The sequence below is a fragment of the Canis lupus genome, chromosome 1 (genome assembly GCF_048164855.1).
Source record: "Canis lupus baileyi chromosome 1, mCanLup2.hap1, whole genome shotgun sequence".
NCBI lineage: Eukaryota > Metazoa > Chordata > Mammalia > Carnivora > Canidae > Canis > Canis lupus.
The window spans coordinates 89,190,489-89,207,811 of NC_132838.1; the positions used below are offsets into that span (position 1 = coordinate 89,190,489).

Consider the following 17,323-nt stretch of genomic DNA (forward strand, 5'->3'; position numbering starts at 1 on the left):
TGGGCATCTGACTCTTGGTTTTGGTTTACATGATGATCTCTGGGTGGTGGGATCAAGCCCCACATCTAGCTCCCCACTCAGTGGGGGGTCTGCATGAAGATTCTCTCCCATTGCCCCTCCCCCTCCCTCTCTCTCAAATAAATAAATAAATCTTTAAAAGAAAAAAAAAAAGAGTAAGAGCGAGATCTCTCTCCAGGCTCATGCTCCTAGGAAAGATCATGTGAGGACATGTGGAGAAGGCAGCTGCCAATAAGCCAGGAGGAGGGCCCCCACCAAAAGCCACGTCTGTCAGCACCCTGATCTTCATCTCTGTAGTCCCCAGAACTGTGAGAAACAAATGTCTGGTTGTTCAAACCACCTAGCCGATGGCATTTTGTCTTAGAGCACAAGCTGGGCTAAAAACAGCCTCCAAGTCGTACATGAATTGAACCTGCTGCCCTCTCCAAACTCAACTTCTCCTGGTCTCTTTCCAAGCTCACATCCTGGAGCCACACTGGCCTTTCTTTGTTGCTCCTGAGAGACCCCACCAAGCGCATTTCTGCTCTAGAGCCTTTGTTTGCGCTTCCTTGCCTAGACCACAGAGCCAGCTTCTGCTTAGATTTCTCTTTCTATCTAAAGCAGGAAGCATCCCTTGAGGTGGCAACCAGGAAGTGATGGCCTCAGGAGAGAGTCAAGTTTAAGTGAAAGCTAGGACACGGAGTCCAGCTGAGCATTTTGCTTATCATGAGGCAGACGTTTCAGAGAGCAGAGTGCAGGGGTATGAAAAGGTAGGGTTGGTGGGTTGTGTGGTTGGGCTAAGGGAAGCTGAGAGAAGGAACACAGCTCAACACAGCAAAGGACCTTGTATCCATGGCTCTCTCTTTTTAACTTTATTATTATCATTACTATTGATAAGACGGCAGCAGGGATGTTGTTATTACTACAATGAAAAGATGTTGGCGTGAGTGCCACAGTGAAAAAAACATCACTGGGGGAGAAAGTTCTCAGTTCTCAGTGGATGGTGGCTTTCAGTTTACCCTCTCCTCTTTCCGCCATTGGCACAAATCCCAAACCCCAGCCTTTCCTCCCAATGTGAGAACCTGGCAATGTTTCTGGGCACGATGGGTTTAGCTGGCTACAAAACTGACAGAAGAATTGGCTCTGCACCTCAGAGTCAGCTGTGGGCCGGATGGATTATGTGTCTGAGGAGGCCCTGGCCTGGTGCTGGGGAGACCGTGGGCTGACCTTGTGGTCCGGGCTCACAGGCAGGCTCCTAGGACGCCTACTGGGATGGTCTTAGTGCATCCAGGCTGGCAGGCAAGGTCAAGGCATACTCAGCCTGATGGGCAAGGGGTTGAGACAGGGCATAATCCAGCTCCCAGCCTGGAGATCCTAGAAGGACCTTTCGAAGCACGGTTTCGTCTAGACAGGCCCTGCCAGGGAGAGTGCTCTACACTGTGAAGGATCCTCCCCTCCTGGCAGGGTGCCCTAGGGCCTCAGAGGTGGGGTTTATTGAACTTCTGTTTACAATGCAGAGTATACAAAATCCACACTCTTTTCAGGGACAGATGCCACTTTTTAACCCTCTATTAAAAAACAGCACCAACAAGGGGCACCTTGGCTGGCTCAGTCAGTAGAGCAGGGGAGTGGCTCTTGATCTCGAGGACTCGAGTTCGTGCCTCAGGTTGGGTGTAGAGTTTACTTAAAAGTAAAATCTTGGGATGCCTGGGTGGCTCAGTAGTTGAGTGTCTGCCTTTGACTCAGGATGTGATCCCGCGGTTCAGGGATCAAGTCCCATATCGGGCTCCCTATGGGGAGCCTGCTTCTCCCTCTGCCTATGTCTCTGCCTCTCTCTATGTGTCTCTCATGAATAAATAAATAAAATATGTTTTAAAAATAAAATCTTTAGGGGGCAGCCCCGGTAGCACAGTGGTTTAGCGCCGCCTGCAGCCAGGGCCTGATCCTAGAGACCCGAGATCGAGTCCCATTGCGGGTTCCCTGCATGGAGCCTGCTTCTCCCTCTGCCTGTGTCTCTGCCTCTCTCTCTCGCTCTGTATCTCTCATGAGTAAATAAAATAAAAATCTTTAAAAAAAAAATAAAAAAATAAAAAAAAATCTTAAAAATAAAATAAAATCTTTATAAGTAAACAAACAAAACCAGAAACCCTGATAAAGCAAAGACTGATTAAAAGCATCTTATGTGTCAGAAATTTTTCAAACAGGATTTTAACTCATTTCATCTAGGTCCCCACAGAGCCCTCGCTCTATATTTGGTATATTTGGTATTATTGCCTTGCTTCAGTGATAAGGAAACTGTGCTTTGGAGGGGGGATCACAGCTATTGCCTGAGGTCCCCAATCCACTAGAAAGCAGAGGAGATTCCAGACACAGCTCTGTTGAATTGGAGCTCAGCCCCATCAGTATTCACCTGCCCCTGTGTTCACTGCCTCTACTGCAATGGATCAACTGCACGGAGTCAGAAGACAGGTGGGGTTTGGTTTCTACTGCTGTTTTCCTTATGGCTTCTTTTAACAGAACTCAGGAGGGCTTTGGTTGAACCAAATGTTAGGGAGTCATGTTAGTAAAGCTCTTTCTGAGCAGTATGAAAAAGGTAAATGCCATAGCTCTCTCTTCCAGCCATCCAAGATGCCAAAAGAAAAGAAGGCTAAAGGGAAGAAGGTGGCCCTGAACCCTACTGTCCTGAAGAAGCCATTAAAGTGTCAATCCTCTGCTTGAGAAAAAGTCCAAGTATTTTGGCCTCAGACAGGACAACCAACCCAAAAGGACATCACCCGCTTTGTCAGATGGCCCCACTACATCCAGCTGCAGCAGAAAAGGGCTATTCTGTATAAATGTCTAAAAGTGCCTCCCACAATTAACCAGTTCACACAGGCCTTGGACCTCCAAACAGCTACATAGCTGCCTACTGGCCCACAAATACAGACCAGAGACAAGGTGAGAGATGAAGCAGAGACTGTTGGCTGGGGCTGAGAAGAAAGCTGCCAGCCAAGGGGATGTCCCCACTAAGAGGTCGCCTGTCCTTCAAGCTGGGGTTAATACTGTCACTCCTTTAGTGGAAAACAAGAAGACTCAGCTGGCAGTGATCACACATGATCCCACCGAGCTGGTTATCTTCCTGCCTGCCCTGCATCATAAGATGGGGGCTCCCTACTTACTGCATGGCTCTGGCGTCTGTCTGGCCCACGGGAAGACCTGCACCACTGTTGTCTTCACACAGGTTAACTGGAAAGACAAAGGAGCTCTGGCTAAGCTGGTGGAAGCCATCAGGACCAATTACAACGAAGGATATGGTATGATCCACCGGGGACGCAACATCCCAGGTCCAGAGTTATCAGCTCACATTGCCAAGTTGGAAAAGGCAAAGGTTAAAGAACTGGTCACCAAACTGGGCTGAGTGTATGCTGTTGAATTCTCTGCACATAAAAGTCAGAAAAAGTTCTCTTTCCAGAAAAAAAGGAAATGCCACAAATGCCATCTGACTCCAGCTGTGGGCTAGCTAATGAGAATCCTTGATGTAAATGTGATCTGATGTCTAACTGAACTCCGGAGCACCCTTTCCCTAAACCAGTACTTTAAGAAAAAAACACTTTAATAGGTTAAAAATTGGACTAAGTAAAAACATTCTCATCTCACGTGCAAGGGAGGGAACCTGAGGTGACAGAGACCCAGGGGACTCTGGCAGGAGACATGGGTCCTCCAGGGAACCAGAGGGGCCTCTGGCACTGCGTGAATTGCTTTAAAAAATTATCACCAGAATCCTATAGTCTGATGAATGCAGTATCCCTGATCAGCATAGATTAAAGTTGTTGAAGAGGCTCCTAGACTTTCAAAGAATCCTCAGACTTGAAAGGGCCCTTAGAAAAACATTGCAAGCAGATAGTTTTCCAGAGCAGTCATAAATTAGCGAAGGCTTTGTAAACAAAGGACACTGGGCCTGGGAAAGGCACTTCGAGGAGGTGCACAACCCACGCTGAAGATGTGGCTGGCAACTCTTATGTTCCTATGGGACTTCTGCTAAATTTCTCTGATGACAAGAATTACCTGAGGCCCTCTCTGAGATGCTGGTTGGGGAGGGGTCTGAGAAGGGTCAGGGAGTGGATGTCTTGAGAACACACCTCCCTAAGTGAGGCTCATTACCAAGGAGGCCTGGGAAATTGTATGCTTCCTTCTTTATTTTCTTCTTTTTTAAAATATTTTATTTATTTTTTGAAAGAGAGAGAGAGCATAAGCAGGGGAAGCGTAGAGGGAGAGGGAAAAGCAAGCTCCCCACTGAGCAAGAAGCCCCTTGAGGGGTCATGCTGGGCAGACGCTTAGCCTACTGAGTCACCCAGATGCCCCTTAGGGACATTTTTTCAGCTCTGACACAAGACAGAAAGATCACCATTTTGAAGGCAGGTAAAACATTCAAAAGGTCAGAAAATAATTCTCTCCATTTGTACAATGTTGTCTTTGCTTTGCAAAAGAAAAGATCAGGTCCCATCATTCTCTTTCTTGTATTTATTTACATATATTTGCACATATACATATAATTTGTATTTAATTGTTTTTATATACATGATAGTTGTTTATTTACCCAAACCATACAGGAGATCATAAAAAATTAACCAAAACACGGGGGGATCCCTGGGTGGCTCAGCGGTTTAGTACCTGCCTTCAGCCCAGGGTGTGATCCTGGAGTCCCGAGATCAAGTCCCACATCGGGCTCCCTGCACGGAGCCTGCTTCTCCTTCGGCTTTTCCCTCTGCTTCTCCCTCTGCCTGTGTCTCTGCTTCTCTCTCTCTGTGTATGTCTCTCATGAGTAAATAAATAAAAATCTTAAAAAAAAACAAAACAAAACCACGGGGCACCTGAGAGGTTCAGTCATTAAGCATTAAGCATCAGGCTCCTGATTTCAGCTCAGGTCATGATCTCAGCATGAGATTGAGCTCCACCTGAGCATAGAGGCTGCTTAAGATTCTCTCTCTCCCTCTCCTGGCTTGTGCACGCATGTGTGCACTCACATACTCTCTCTCAAAAAAATAAATTGGTAAAATACAATGAAATTGTCACCATCCAGAGTAAACTACTATTAGTAACTAGATGAGCATCCTTCCAGGTACTTCTATGCAGGTAAGCACGTAGATATCATATACAACTTTGCATACCTGGGGCCATACTAGGCATGCACTTTTGCGACCTTTATTTCTGTGTGAGAATATTGCTTGACTTTTTTCATAGCAATATAGATCTATATCATCATGTTTCTAACTGCATGATATTCCATTTGTGTGAATATACTATAATTTGCTGAAAAAAATACTTTTATTTAAAGTTCTTTTTTAAGAACTGGTATAGACGGGCACCTGGGTGGCTCAGTCAGTTAAGCAGCTGCCTTCAGCTCAGGTCATGATCTCTGGGTCCTGAAATCCAGAGCCTCATGTCTGGCTCCTCACTGAGCAGGCAGTCTGCTTCTCCCTCTCCCTCTGCCCCTCCCTCCCCACTCATGTGTGCGTGTGTACTCTCTCTCTGTCAAATAAGTAAAATCTTAAAAAACAAAACAAAACAAAACCTGGTATAGAGGCCAAGAAAAAAAATCAGGTGGATGAAACTCCTAAGATTTATTTCACAAAGATGATGAGGAAGTAAGTTGCTTGTAAAACTCAAGCAGAATTTATAAGACGCGTAAAATGTAGATAGTAAGTTAGTAACCTGTAAGATATGTTAAACAGAATGAATGCACCACTTGCATGTTAAATATAGATGAAAACATTTAAACAGATGAGTTAGGTGTTACTTAGAAAGGGATGGAAAGGGGCACCTGGGTAGCTGGATGGCTCAGTTGGTTAAGCATCTGAGTTCTACTCAGGTCATGATCCTAGAGTCTTGGGATGGAGCCCTACATCAGGCTCCCTGCTCAGGTGGGGAGTCTGCTTCTCCCTCTCCCTCTGCCCCTCCTCCTGCTCATGCTCTGTCTTAAATAAATAAATAAAGTCTTTTAAAAAAAGGGAGGATGGAAGGACAAAATAAATTTTGCATACTAATAATTTTTAATAAAACACTAGTAAATTTAATAGATACCTAGTTTATAATTGTATTTATTTACATATAATATATATGTAATATATAACATAAAATATTTTATAACTTACCATTTATATTGTTAAAAAGATTTCCCATTTAACAAAATATTAGTACTATGTAATAAATTCTGGTTCATGTTCTCTCCAGATTGGCAGTTATATTACCACTAAATTGGCCACCCCATTGGTGACACTCCTTATGTCCAATTCTGGCCACTTAAAGTTATCATGGACTCATCCCATCATATGGGCTTAGAAAAGCCAATTGAAGGTGAAAACTTAAAAACTTTTACTTCTGTGCACCTGGGAGCCCCTCTGCAGTCCTGTCTCCCCAGGGACTCCCCAGTCTGTCAGAATACTTACAGAGCTCACATCAGCAGCCAAACCTCCTCACACTGAATCTCATAGACTTACAGCAGTAGTGTTCAAACTTTAGGGCATCAGAGACTCCTGGAGGGCTGGTTAAAGCAGATCTCTGGGTCTCACCCTTAGAGTTTCTGCTTCAGTCAGTGTGAGTTGAGGCCCAGGAGTATGCCTATTATGTCTTTCTGTCTTCCTTCCTTCCTTCCTTCCTTCCTTCCTTCCTTCCAGGAGTATGCCTATTATGTCTTTCTGTCTTCCTTCCTTCCTTCCTTCCTTCCTTCCTTCCTTCCTTCCTTCCTTCCTTCCTTCCAGAAGGAGAGGGAGAGTGGGCAGGCTGGGCTGGGCAAGAATGCAATGCAGAACAGGACATGGGGTTTGATCTCATAACCCTAAGATTATGATCTGAGTCCAAACCAAGAGCCAGACACTTAACCAACTGGTCCACCCAGGTGCCCCAAGTATGCATTTCTATCAAGTTTTGAGCCAGCCCATACTTGGTTTCTCTGACTGATCTAGTTCTATCTACCATCTAGTTGCTAAAGTATTTTGATTCTTGTTCTAAGTCTTGGGAAAGTACCTTGCTTTCTTGTCAAATTTGTTATGCTGAGCTAAAGCCATCAGAAGCACAAATTCAAGTTTACGAAGATTCTACCAAAGTGTGTTGACAAGGGGAGGTGGGGGGGGATGGGATGACTGGGTGGTGGGCACTGAGCAGGACACTTGACGAGATGAGCACTGAGTGTTATACTATATGTTGGCAAATCAAACTCCAATAAAAAAAATATATAACAAAATAGGGGATCCTTGGGTGGCTCAGCAGTTTAGCGCCTGCCTTTGGCCCAGGGTGTGATCCTGGAGTCCCGGGATCGAGTCCCACGTCAGGCTCCCTGCATGGAGCCTGCTTCTCCCTCTGCCTGTGTCTTTGCCTCTCTCTCTGTGTGTCTCTCATGAATAAATAAATAAAATCTTTTAAAAAATTGAAAAAGGGGCTGAGTGAAGTAAGTCAGTCAGAGAAGGACAAACATTATATGTTCTCATTCATTTGGGGAATATAAATAATAGTGAAAGGGAATATAAGGGAAGGGAGAAGAAATGTGTGGGAAATATCAGAAAGGGAGACAGAACGTAAAGACTGCTAACTCTGGGAAACAAACTAGGGGTGATAGAAGGGGAGGAGGGCGGGGGGTGGGAGTGAATGGGTGACGGGCACTGGGGATTATTCTGTATGTTAGTAAATTGAACACCAATAAAAAATAAATTTAAAAAAATAAAAAAATAAAAAAATAAAATAAAAAAATAATAAAATAAATAAAAATAAATAAATAAATAAACAAATAAATACACATGAGAAGTCTTGCAAAAAAAAAAAATAATTGAAAAAGGGGATCCCTGGGTGGTGCAGCGGTATGGCGCCTGCCTTTGGCCCAGGGCGCGATCCTGGAGACCCAGGATCGAATCCCATGTCGGGCTCCCGGTGCATGGAGCTTGCTTCTCCCTCTGCCTGTGTCTCTGCCTCTCTCTCTCTCTGTGACTATCATAAATAAATAAATAAAAATTTAAAAAAAAAATTGAAAAAGGAAAAATGTATGAAATAAAATTAAATTTTAAAAATGTGTTGACAAAAAAAAAAAAATGTGTTGACAGAGTTAGTTATTTTAGTTAACTAGATTTAAGCACTGAAATTGACTTTTTTGAATCTCAATAATTATATTTCAAATATCAATATCAAAAATTAGGAGTAATTATAATCAAATAATTATGCATATTATTAAAATCAATAATTTTAAAGATATCAATATAATTATGATTAAGTGAAGGAAATTCTGTCCAGGATGTTTTGTCTAATCTTGCTATACAACTATATTACTTCCAAACAAATCAAAATTTGGCTAAACTGGAAACTGCTGTCACCGACCACTCTGTTGATAAAAACGTGATGGGGCACCTGAGTGGCTAAGGGGTTGAGCCTCTGGCGTAGCCTCTGGCTCAGGTCATGATCCCAAAGTCCTGGGTTCGAGTCCTGCATCAGGCTCCCCACAGGGAGCCTGCTTCTCCCTCTATGTCTCTGCCTCTCTTTCTCTGTGAGATAAATGAATATGAATAGATAAAATCTTTTTTTTTTAAGTGATAAAAGACCAAAAAATAGAGCTCCAATGATGACACCCCTTCCAAGCACAAGCTACTTGCAAATTCTCTATCTCAATCTTAGCAGGCTAATGGGAATCATAAAATAAGCTGTCTCTAGGTTTCCGCACACAGTCACAGCACCAGGCACCCAAATCAGGCAGCATGCATAGCAGCATAACTGCTGAGTATAATTAAGACCGAACTCCTAGCTGGGGAAGAGCGCTGATCCATGTAGATTTTCTCAGGCAGTGCACTGCTTAGCCTGTAGAGTACTTGGAACCATTACTGGACCGCAAGTGACTGGAATAGGTGAAGGAGGAAGTGTTAGAGAGATAAGCAGGTGGTGGTGAGGAAAAAGGATGGTAAGTACAGAGAATCCTTTTAAGAAACCTGGCTGTAAAAAGTAAGAGATAGGGATCTGGCTTGGAAAGCACCTAGTCATCTTCTTATTCCCAGGTTCTGGATTCTTTTAAACATGCAGGAGTATGATTAAATTTCTGTTTTAGAACCTAGCTTCAGGATTACTCATCTATGTGCTCTACTTAACAATGTCCAGACATCTCAAATTTCCAGAGATAAGCCAGATGGCCACCACTTTGTCTTGTTGATTTCACGAGTAAACCACGTGCTCTATATTTGCTTGGAAAACATGTCAGACTATAGTTAATGCATTCAAAAGTTTGAATAAACCCTTCTTATTTTTTATTTTTCTTTCACTTAAGTGGTATACCAATTTGTCATGATGAAAGCTTGCTTGAATTGCTAAAATAACAAAGTCTTTGAAATAAGTATTTGGAGTGATGGTCTTATATTTTAAATACTTAGGAAAATATGGAATTATTGTGTGGATACCAACAATACTATTTGTCTGAATCTTTATAGATAGACAGCCAAGGTGCTTGAACCCCTACATGCTAAAATAATTCCAAGTAAATATACTTGCATAAGTTTAAGGGCTAACAAACACATTATTTACATTTAGGCTGTTTGAGGACATTAAGAGTAGAATAACTATACCAGATAAACTCTGTATTTATAGGTATTTAACATTTGTTTTAAAGATTTTATTTATTTATTTGAGAAAGAATGAGAGACCACAAGCAGGGGGAGTGGCAGAGGGAGAAGGAGAAAGCTCCTTCCCCTCTGAGCAGGGAGCCTGACTCAGGGCTTGATTTCAGGACCCTGAACCATGACCTGAACTGAAGAAGTCAGACACTTAACCAACTGAGCCACCCAGGCACCCCCAGTATTTAACATCTTAACAGCAAAAATGGCACATTTTCTTAAAAAGACCTCATGAATTTTAAATATTTCATATGCTCTAATAACTTCTCATAGTCAAGCAGGTTAAGATATAAAACTGAAATGGAAGACTATCTTATCCAGAAACTCAGGAGCCAGAAACTGACAGGCTAGCAGCATGGCATCCTGGGTGCAGGCCACCGCGTTCCCAGGGAACCTTGAGGAAACATGGCAGAAACAAACACCAGAAGCCAGTGAAGCACTGGGCTGACAGAGCACAGCTATGAAGTCAGACAGGCCTGTGTTTGAACAAGCCCCTGTTCTGCTACTTCTTAGGTTTAAGCCATAAACATCAGCCAACTGTTCTTGACCTACGCAGCTGGCAAGTGTGACTTGAGCAGCTTCCCTGCCTCTGTGTCTTCATCTATGAAGTGATGGTATGTGTTCCCCACAACATTCACATGTTGAAGTCCTGTCCCTTGTTATCTCAGAATGGGATCTTATTTAAAGACAGGGTCTTTACAGAGTTAGTCAAGTTAAAGTGAGGTCTTCAGCATGGGCCCTAATCCAATACAGTGGTGTCTTTATAAAAGGGGGAAATTTGGATACAAAGACAGACACACACACAGGCAAGACAGACATCTACAAGTCAAGGAGTGATGCCCAGAACAGACCTTCCCCTCACAACCTTCAGAAGGAAACAGGTCTGCCCACAGCTGGACTTCACACTTCCAGCCTCCAGAACTGAGACAAGAAATTTCCATCATGGAAGCCAGCTGGTTTGAGGTACTTTGTTGTACGGCTCTAGGAAACCAACACATATCAGGAGTATAATTGGACCTGCACCTCGCAGGGTGGGACAATGCAGATAAAACACTCATCACTGTACCAACTACATTAGAGTGAGAACTCAAATAAATAAAAAGCTTTCATCGTTGCCACTATAGCTTGATGCTTCACCTGTAATACTAGAATCACAGTGGGATTCTCACCACACACAAGAACTTTCCTCTAGCCTGGTGCAGCACCTCCAGGGCCTACACTATACAGTCTCCGCTCTGCAAGTTCCCTTCCCCACTTTGCTCATGTGGCCAGCAATTTTCATTCTCAGGTTGCTTCTCAAATATCACCTTCCCCAGGAGGCCCTCCTCACATAGTCACCACCTCAGGCCTTCTGCTCCCATCCACACAAGTGGTAGGTACAGCAGTGCACTGCTTCCACAGCAGTGCAGTTACTGATTCCAAATTAGACTCCCAGGCCCCCCAGGGATGAGCCTTTTATCCCTCTAAATTTCCCTTAGGTGTGCTGCTTGAGATGCTCATTAAACGTTTGAGGAAACAATCCCTTCACCACAGGTAAGGAAAGTGGCCACATATACCATCTATAAACAAGCCCATGCTCTAAACTAGCTCTTTCTAGTTTAACGGTTCTCTAAAGTATGGTCTGGAAATTAAGTATGGTCTGGCTGGGAACTTGTTAGAAATGCATACTCCTGGGCCTTATCCCACACTGACTGAGGGGTGAGACCCAGGGACCTGCTTGAATCAGTCCTCCAGGAGTTTCTGATGTCCTAAAGTGTGAGCACTACTACTGTGGACCTATGCGATTCAGTGTGAGGAGGTCTGGCTGCTGGCATGAGCTCCCTAAGTGTTCCGACAGACTGGGGAGCCCCTGGGGAGACAGGATGACAGAGAGACTCTCAGGTGCATAGAAGTAAAAGTGTTTAAGTTTCCACCTTCAGCTGGCTTTCCTTTTTTTTTTTTTTTTAATTTTATTTATTTATGATAGTCACACACACACAGAGAGAGAGAGAGAGAGGCAGAGACACAGGCAGAGGGAGAAGCAGGCCCCATGCAGGGAGCCCGACGTGGGATTCGATCCCAGGTCTCCAGGATCGCGCCCTGGGCCAAAGGCAGGTGCTAAACCGCTGCGCCACCCAGGGATCCCTCAGCTGGCTTTCCTAAGCCTGTATTATGGGGTGAGTCCATGATAACTCTGAGATCCCTAAATCACCTAACAATGAGAAGAAGCTATGTCTAAGAAGTGAAGCTCTGCTCAGATTCACATACTTCCAGAAGACTAATGATCAGAAACCTCAGGTCAAGGAACAGGAGGAGATACAGGAACCCTCCTCCACCCATGCTAGGCATTGGATGCTAACGGACCCTAACATTCTTGCTTGGACAGGACCTAAGAATCCTTAACTCCAGGCAGTCACCATCAATGGATCAGAACAAGCTCTTGATGGGGCAGCCCGGGTGGCTCAACGGTTTAGCGCCGCCTTCGGCCCAGGGTGTGATCCTGGAGTCCCAGGATCGAGTCCCACATCGGGCTCCCTGCATGGAGCTTGCTTCTCCCTCTGCCTGTGTCTCTCCCTCTCTCTCTCTCTCTCTCTGTGTCTCTCATGAATAAATAAATAAAATCTTAAAAAAAAAAAAAAAAAAAAGAACAAGCTCTTGAGAAACATCTGCTACTATCCTGAGTTTAGGAGTTAAGTATCCAAGCTCTGTAGAGTTAGTATAACTCAGTATATACAGTCAGCTGTTACTAGAGGAATCTCACTGAAGTTGGGGATCAGGGTCTGTGCAACTTTGGGAAAATCACTTAAAATCTGTGAATCTCAGAGATTTTATTTGTAAATAACACCTTTCCTTTCAGGGTTGTTTTGAGGTTAAACAATATGGGTAAAAGCACCTTGCCCAGTGCCTAGCAAATAAAAAGCTCCTAATAAATGCTTGCTGGATCTGAAACTAAGATGATGTGAGATGCTCTGGAAAAAATCCTTGCCACCCAAGTTCACCTGAGGCTAAGTCACCCCAGGAAACCAAGCTTAAGTTTTTACACAGTTAAGAGCTTTGGAGCAAGGCTCTGTCTTGGGCAAACTAACTGACATCAAAGGACCTGTGGTCAGTAGTACAGGGAATCAGAACCAGAGAAGTGTTTATTAGAAGGGGCTTGTTTGAGTCACAAAGAGCCTTCCCCCCTCCTACAGACAATGAATGCCAGTACCATCCCCCTTTGCCACACCCCACACTGCTCCTATAATTCATTTGACAAAATCAATAGATCCTACCCAGAAGTCTAGTTTCAGGAAAACTGCTGGACTCTTGGTAAGCATCTGTCTTCTTATGTTTGGAAACTTTAAGAGCTCCATAGAGAACATCTCAGCAAACAGAACTCACTCCAAGCCCTGTCAGCTTAGTGGAAACCAAGGGCTTCCCCACAAGTGTCCCCATTTGGACTAGACTCCGAGAGAGTGTGCCTAGTTCTTGCTATATATACTTTAGCTCATTTAGCGTCACATTGACCCTCTCTTTCACAGATGATGGATCTGAACTCAGAAACATTAAGGCATGTGCAGGAACACTGGGATTTGCTCTCTGCTACCCTGGCGTGTGCCATTCACACTCTATTAAACTCAAGCTCTGACAAAGAGCTAGAATCTACCCAGGCAGGGGTTTTAAGCTCAAACAGACAGGAATTATGAAACAAGCACATGAAAAAAAAAAAATTCCACCCTCATTCCAGTGGACCACGTACTGGCCTATAATCAGGGGTTAAAGTATAACTAAGAGCAAACACATCCCAGCATCTGTCAAAATAAAATGTAATGCCCTGTAAATCTCATTTAATTCCTACTTAAAATTGAATCAGTAAATAGATAATACTCACTCTTAGTTCTTTCACTAAAAGCTTGTACATAATTAATCTTTGGAAGCCAGTGCAACCGATGTCTTTAATATTTTCAGCAAAGTGCTTACCACAGTTACATAATTCTGCTACCTCAAAGATAATGGAAAAAAACAGGACTTGCTAGAATGACCTATAACCCCAGGCACTAAAATACCTTGCCAAGCATTTATTCTGAACCACAGGAGTTAGATTTATATACTCTGGCCAGGAAGGAGCTCAAATTAATTCTCATCCAATCATGGCAAAGTTATACATGTCAATTCAGACCACAAATGCATGTATGATGTCTCTGCTCCTTGGTAAATACCATGTTACAAGGAAATTTTCTGATATTGAACAGTTCCTCTATCAGCAACATAGAAAAGGGTGCCCTTGACTACCTCTAAGATGCGAAATCATTTACATCGAACTTTAGGTGGAGGAAAGCCAGTAACCAGGTTGATGAGAGAAAAAAGCAAGTACCTGGAAAAGCAGGCTGCCTGCCAGCGCACGTCTGTGCTCTGTGGAATGCTCGTGCCAGGAGGTACAGCCGAAGGGCCAATCCCACTCGCAGGGAGACGATAATAACGTGGTACTCCGCACCCTGAAAAAGACAAGAGTGGTTAAAAATCCAACATACTTCCAGCACAGTAAGATCTTGGGAAGTGCACTGAAGTTCACATACTGTGTGATTCAGCCATTTATAACATGGCTTTTAATATACTTACAGAGTTAAGCAACCATCACCAAAATCCATTTTAGAGCATTCTCATTACTTCAAGAAAGAAACCGTGGGCCACCTGGATGGCACCATCAGCTAAGCCTCCGACTCTTGATTTTGGCTCGAGGGTCACGGAATGGCGCTCCACGTTGGGCTCCACGCTCAGTGGGAGTCTGCTTGAGATTCTTTCCCCCAACCCTGCACACTTCTCTTTCTTTCTCTCTCTCAAATAAATAAATATTTAAAATTTCAGGTGACAAGAATACTTAGCAGGTGGGAAAATATCTGGAGAAAACTTTTTAAATTACAATTAAATACGCTTAACGTAAAATTTTCCATTTTAAAGTAAACAATAGCGGGGCACCTGGACGACTCAGTCAGTTAAGTGTCTGACTCTTGATTCAGCTCATGTCATGATCTCAGGGTCCTGGGATCAAGCCCTGCTTTGGGCTCAGTACTCAGCAGGGAGTTTGCTTGAGAGTCTCCCTTTCCCTCTGCCCCTCCTCCACTTGTGCATGTGCTCTCTCGCTCTCTCTCTCTCTCTCAAATAAATGGATAAATCGTTTTTAAAAAATAGAGAAAACAGGGCAGCCCGGATGGCCCAGTGGTTTGGCGCTGCCTTCAGCCCAGGGAGTGATCCTGGAGACCTGGGATCGAGTCCCACGTTAGGCTCCCTGCATGGAGCCTGCTTCTCCCTCTGCCTGTGTCTCTGCCTCTCTCTGCCCCTCTCTCTCATTCTCTCTCATAAATAAATAAATAAAATCTTAAAAAAATAAAAAATAAATGAACTGCACAAGGAGTTAAGCACACTTCTGGGTGAGGCCTGGGCCCCAGGAGCTTCACACAGGGCAGTCATGTCCAGTGGGAGGAAGAATGTGGCTTCTCACCAGTTCTGGGCATACTCTTCTGTTTGCTAGACAAAGTGATATTGTGGTATCTGTGCAAAACACTCCCTACACAATGAAATAGAAATAAAGGATAATGTCAATTTTATTTATACAGGCAGGGGACACATTTCCCTTCTCTTCCAAGCATCAGCAGGAAATGTAGGCACTGGCTAAAGCAACGCCATCTGGACATCCTACAAAGCAAGCAACAGGATTACAGCCCAGCACAGGCATGGTTTCTATTATTACTTCCAAAGATAAATAAATGGCCAGCAAATCAAGATGGGCTTTCTTATGCTTTTGGCCTTACCATGAAATTTTTCTACAGGTATCAGCTCCAAAAAGTGCTTGTTTCTTGTATTGAAACAGGTTGCTTTTTAATTAAATCAGTCTTCCACATTTCTAAAACATCTTGGTTTTAACTTTCTTTGATAATATTCCCAAGGTTTTTGACATGTATAGGAACCACCAACAATCAACCATGTCTAAAATACACCAATATTGACTAGGGCTACTTTTAAATTGAGAAATAGCTTGTGAAAGAACTAAACTATATTCATATGTATAGAGTTTTCAATAGCATTGACAGATACGTAAAATTAATGTCAAGAAACATGAAAAACTTGACAAACTTTTTTTTTTTTTTTTTTTTTTGGACAAACTTTTAAAAGGGAAATCCAGGGCTGCCCGAGTGGCTCAGCGATTTAGCACCACCTTTGGCCCAGAGTGTGATCCTGAAAACCCAGGATGGAGTCCCACGTTGGGCTCCCTGCATGGAGCCTGCTTCTCCCTCTGCCTGGGTCTCTGCCTCTCTCTCTCTCTCTCTCGAATAAATAAATAAAATCTTTAAAATAAAAAATAAACAGTAGTTTATTAAAAGGGGGGGGGGATCCCTGGGTGGCTCAGCGGTTTAGCGCCTGCCTTCGGCCCAGGGTATGATCCTGGAGTCCCGGGATCGAGTCCCACATCAGGCTCCCTGCATGGAGCCTGCTTCTCCCTCTGCCTGTATCTCTGCCTCTCTCTCTCTCTCTCTCTCTCTCTCGAATAAATAAATAAAATCTTTAAAATAAAAAAAAAAAGGAATAAAAGGGAAATCCATAGGTGGATCAGTATTTTTAAGTTTGAATGTCAATTCCTTTAAACATTTTTTTTTTTTATTTGTGACTATACTGAAACTGAGTTAAGCACTGGCAAGTGTTTGCTGAGCACCTATCATGTCTCAGGCATTGGGGTAAATGTGCACACGGAGAAGCCATTCATTTTTTTTTTTAAGATTTTATTAAAATGTACATGTGAATGAGAAACAAGACACCAAACTGCTCTGCAAGATTTAGAACTGATTAGTGAAATTTTTTTAAATTTTTTTTAAATTTTTATTTATTTATGATAGTCACAGAGAGAGAGAGGCAGAGACACAGGCAGAGGGAGAAGCAGGCTCCATGCACCGGGAGCCGGACGTGGGATTCGATCCCAGGTCTCCAGGATCGCGACCTGGGCCAAAGGCAGGCGCCAAACCGCTGCGCCACCCAGGGATCCCCTGATTAGTGAAATTAATCAGGAGGAGATAACCCCTGCTAGAATTCACAGAAGGGAGAGTTTGTTAAAAGCTTAATGAAGAAAAAAAAAAAACAAAAAAACAAAAAAACAAAAACAAACAAACAAAAAAAAGCTTAATGAAGGATATTCCATGTCCAAAGGAAGACTGTTAGGTGAAAAGGGAGTCAGCAAACAAAAGAATGAGAACCAGCAGAACAATGTTTAGTCCATGTGTATTTAAAGAACTCAAAGTATTACAGATACAAGAAAGATCTCATTGTCCTGTGACATTGTGCTATTTCATCAGGTTTCAGAGAATGTCTCTTAAAAGAGAGAGAACGAGAAAGAGAGAGAGAGCACATTCAACTTTCTTTATTAAGAATCACTTTGGGGGGATCCCTAGGTGGCTCAGCGGTTTAGCGCCGCCTTCAGCCCAGGGTGTGATCCTGGAGACCCAGGATGGAGTCCCACATCGGGCTCCCTGCATGGAGCCTGCTTCTCCCTCTGCCTGTGTCGCTGCCTCTCTCTCTCTCGTTAATAAATAAATAAAATCTTTAAAAAAAAATCACTTTGGAATGAATAGTTTGACTTCTGTTTGGCTTGACTTGGGGAAATGAGGAGAAGCAGAGATGGTTTTACTTAGGTTACTCACTCATTCCAATGGCTAGAAAAGGTTATCTCCAAAAAGAAATTAATAATGTGGCAATCCATTTAC

At 43.3% G+C, this 17,323-nt stretch overlaps 1 protein-coding gene and 1 long non-coding RNA gene across 9 annotated transcripts in view; one reads left to right on the forward strand and one right to left on the reverse strand.

The window, feature by feature from the left end:
- TJP2 (tight junction protein 2) overlaps positions 1 to 17,323 on the reverse strand; it is a 123,747-nt gene that overhangs the window by 83,425 nt on the left and 22,999 nt on the right. For all 7 annotated transcript variants that reach the window (XM_072838803.1, XM_072838814.1, XM_072838866.1 and 4 more), the window contains one exon: positions 13,948 to 14,068. The gene's annotated coding sequence lies outside the window, so the exon portion shown is untranslated. Of the gene's footprint in view, positions 1 to 13,947; positions 14,069 to 17,323 lie in introns of those variants that run through there.
- Positions 1 to 17,323, forward strand: part of LOC140640087 (uncharacterized) — a 38,927-nt gene that overhangs the window by 6,768 nt on the left and 14,836 nt on the right. Inside the window, exons 2-4 of one of the 2 annotated variants that reach the window (XR_012036740.1) lie at positions 10,128 to 10,228; positions 11,093 to 11,147; positions 15,188 to 15,885. This is a non-coding gene — a long non-coding RNA (uncharacterized lncRNA). Of the gene's footprint in view, positions 1 to 10,127; positions 10,229 to 11,092; positions 11,148 to 15,187; positions 15,886 to 17,323 lie in introns of those variants that run through there. The other variant, XR_012036741.1, reaches the window with a different exon arrangement.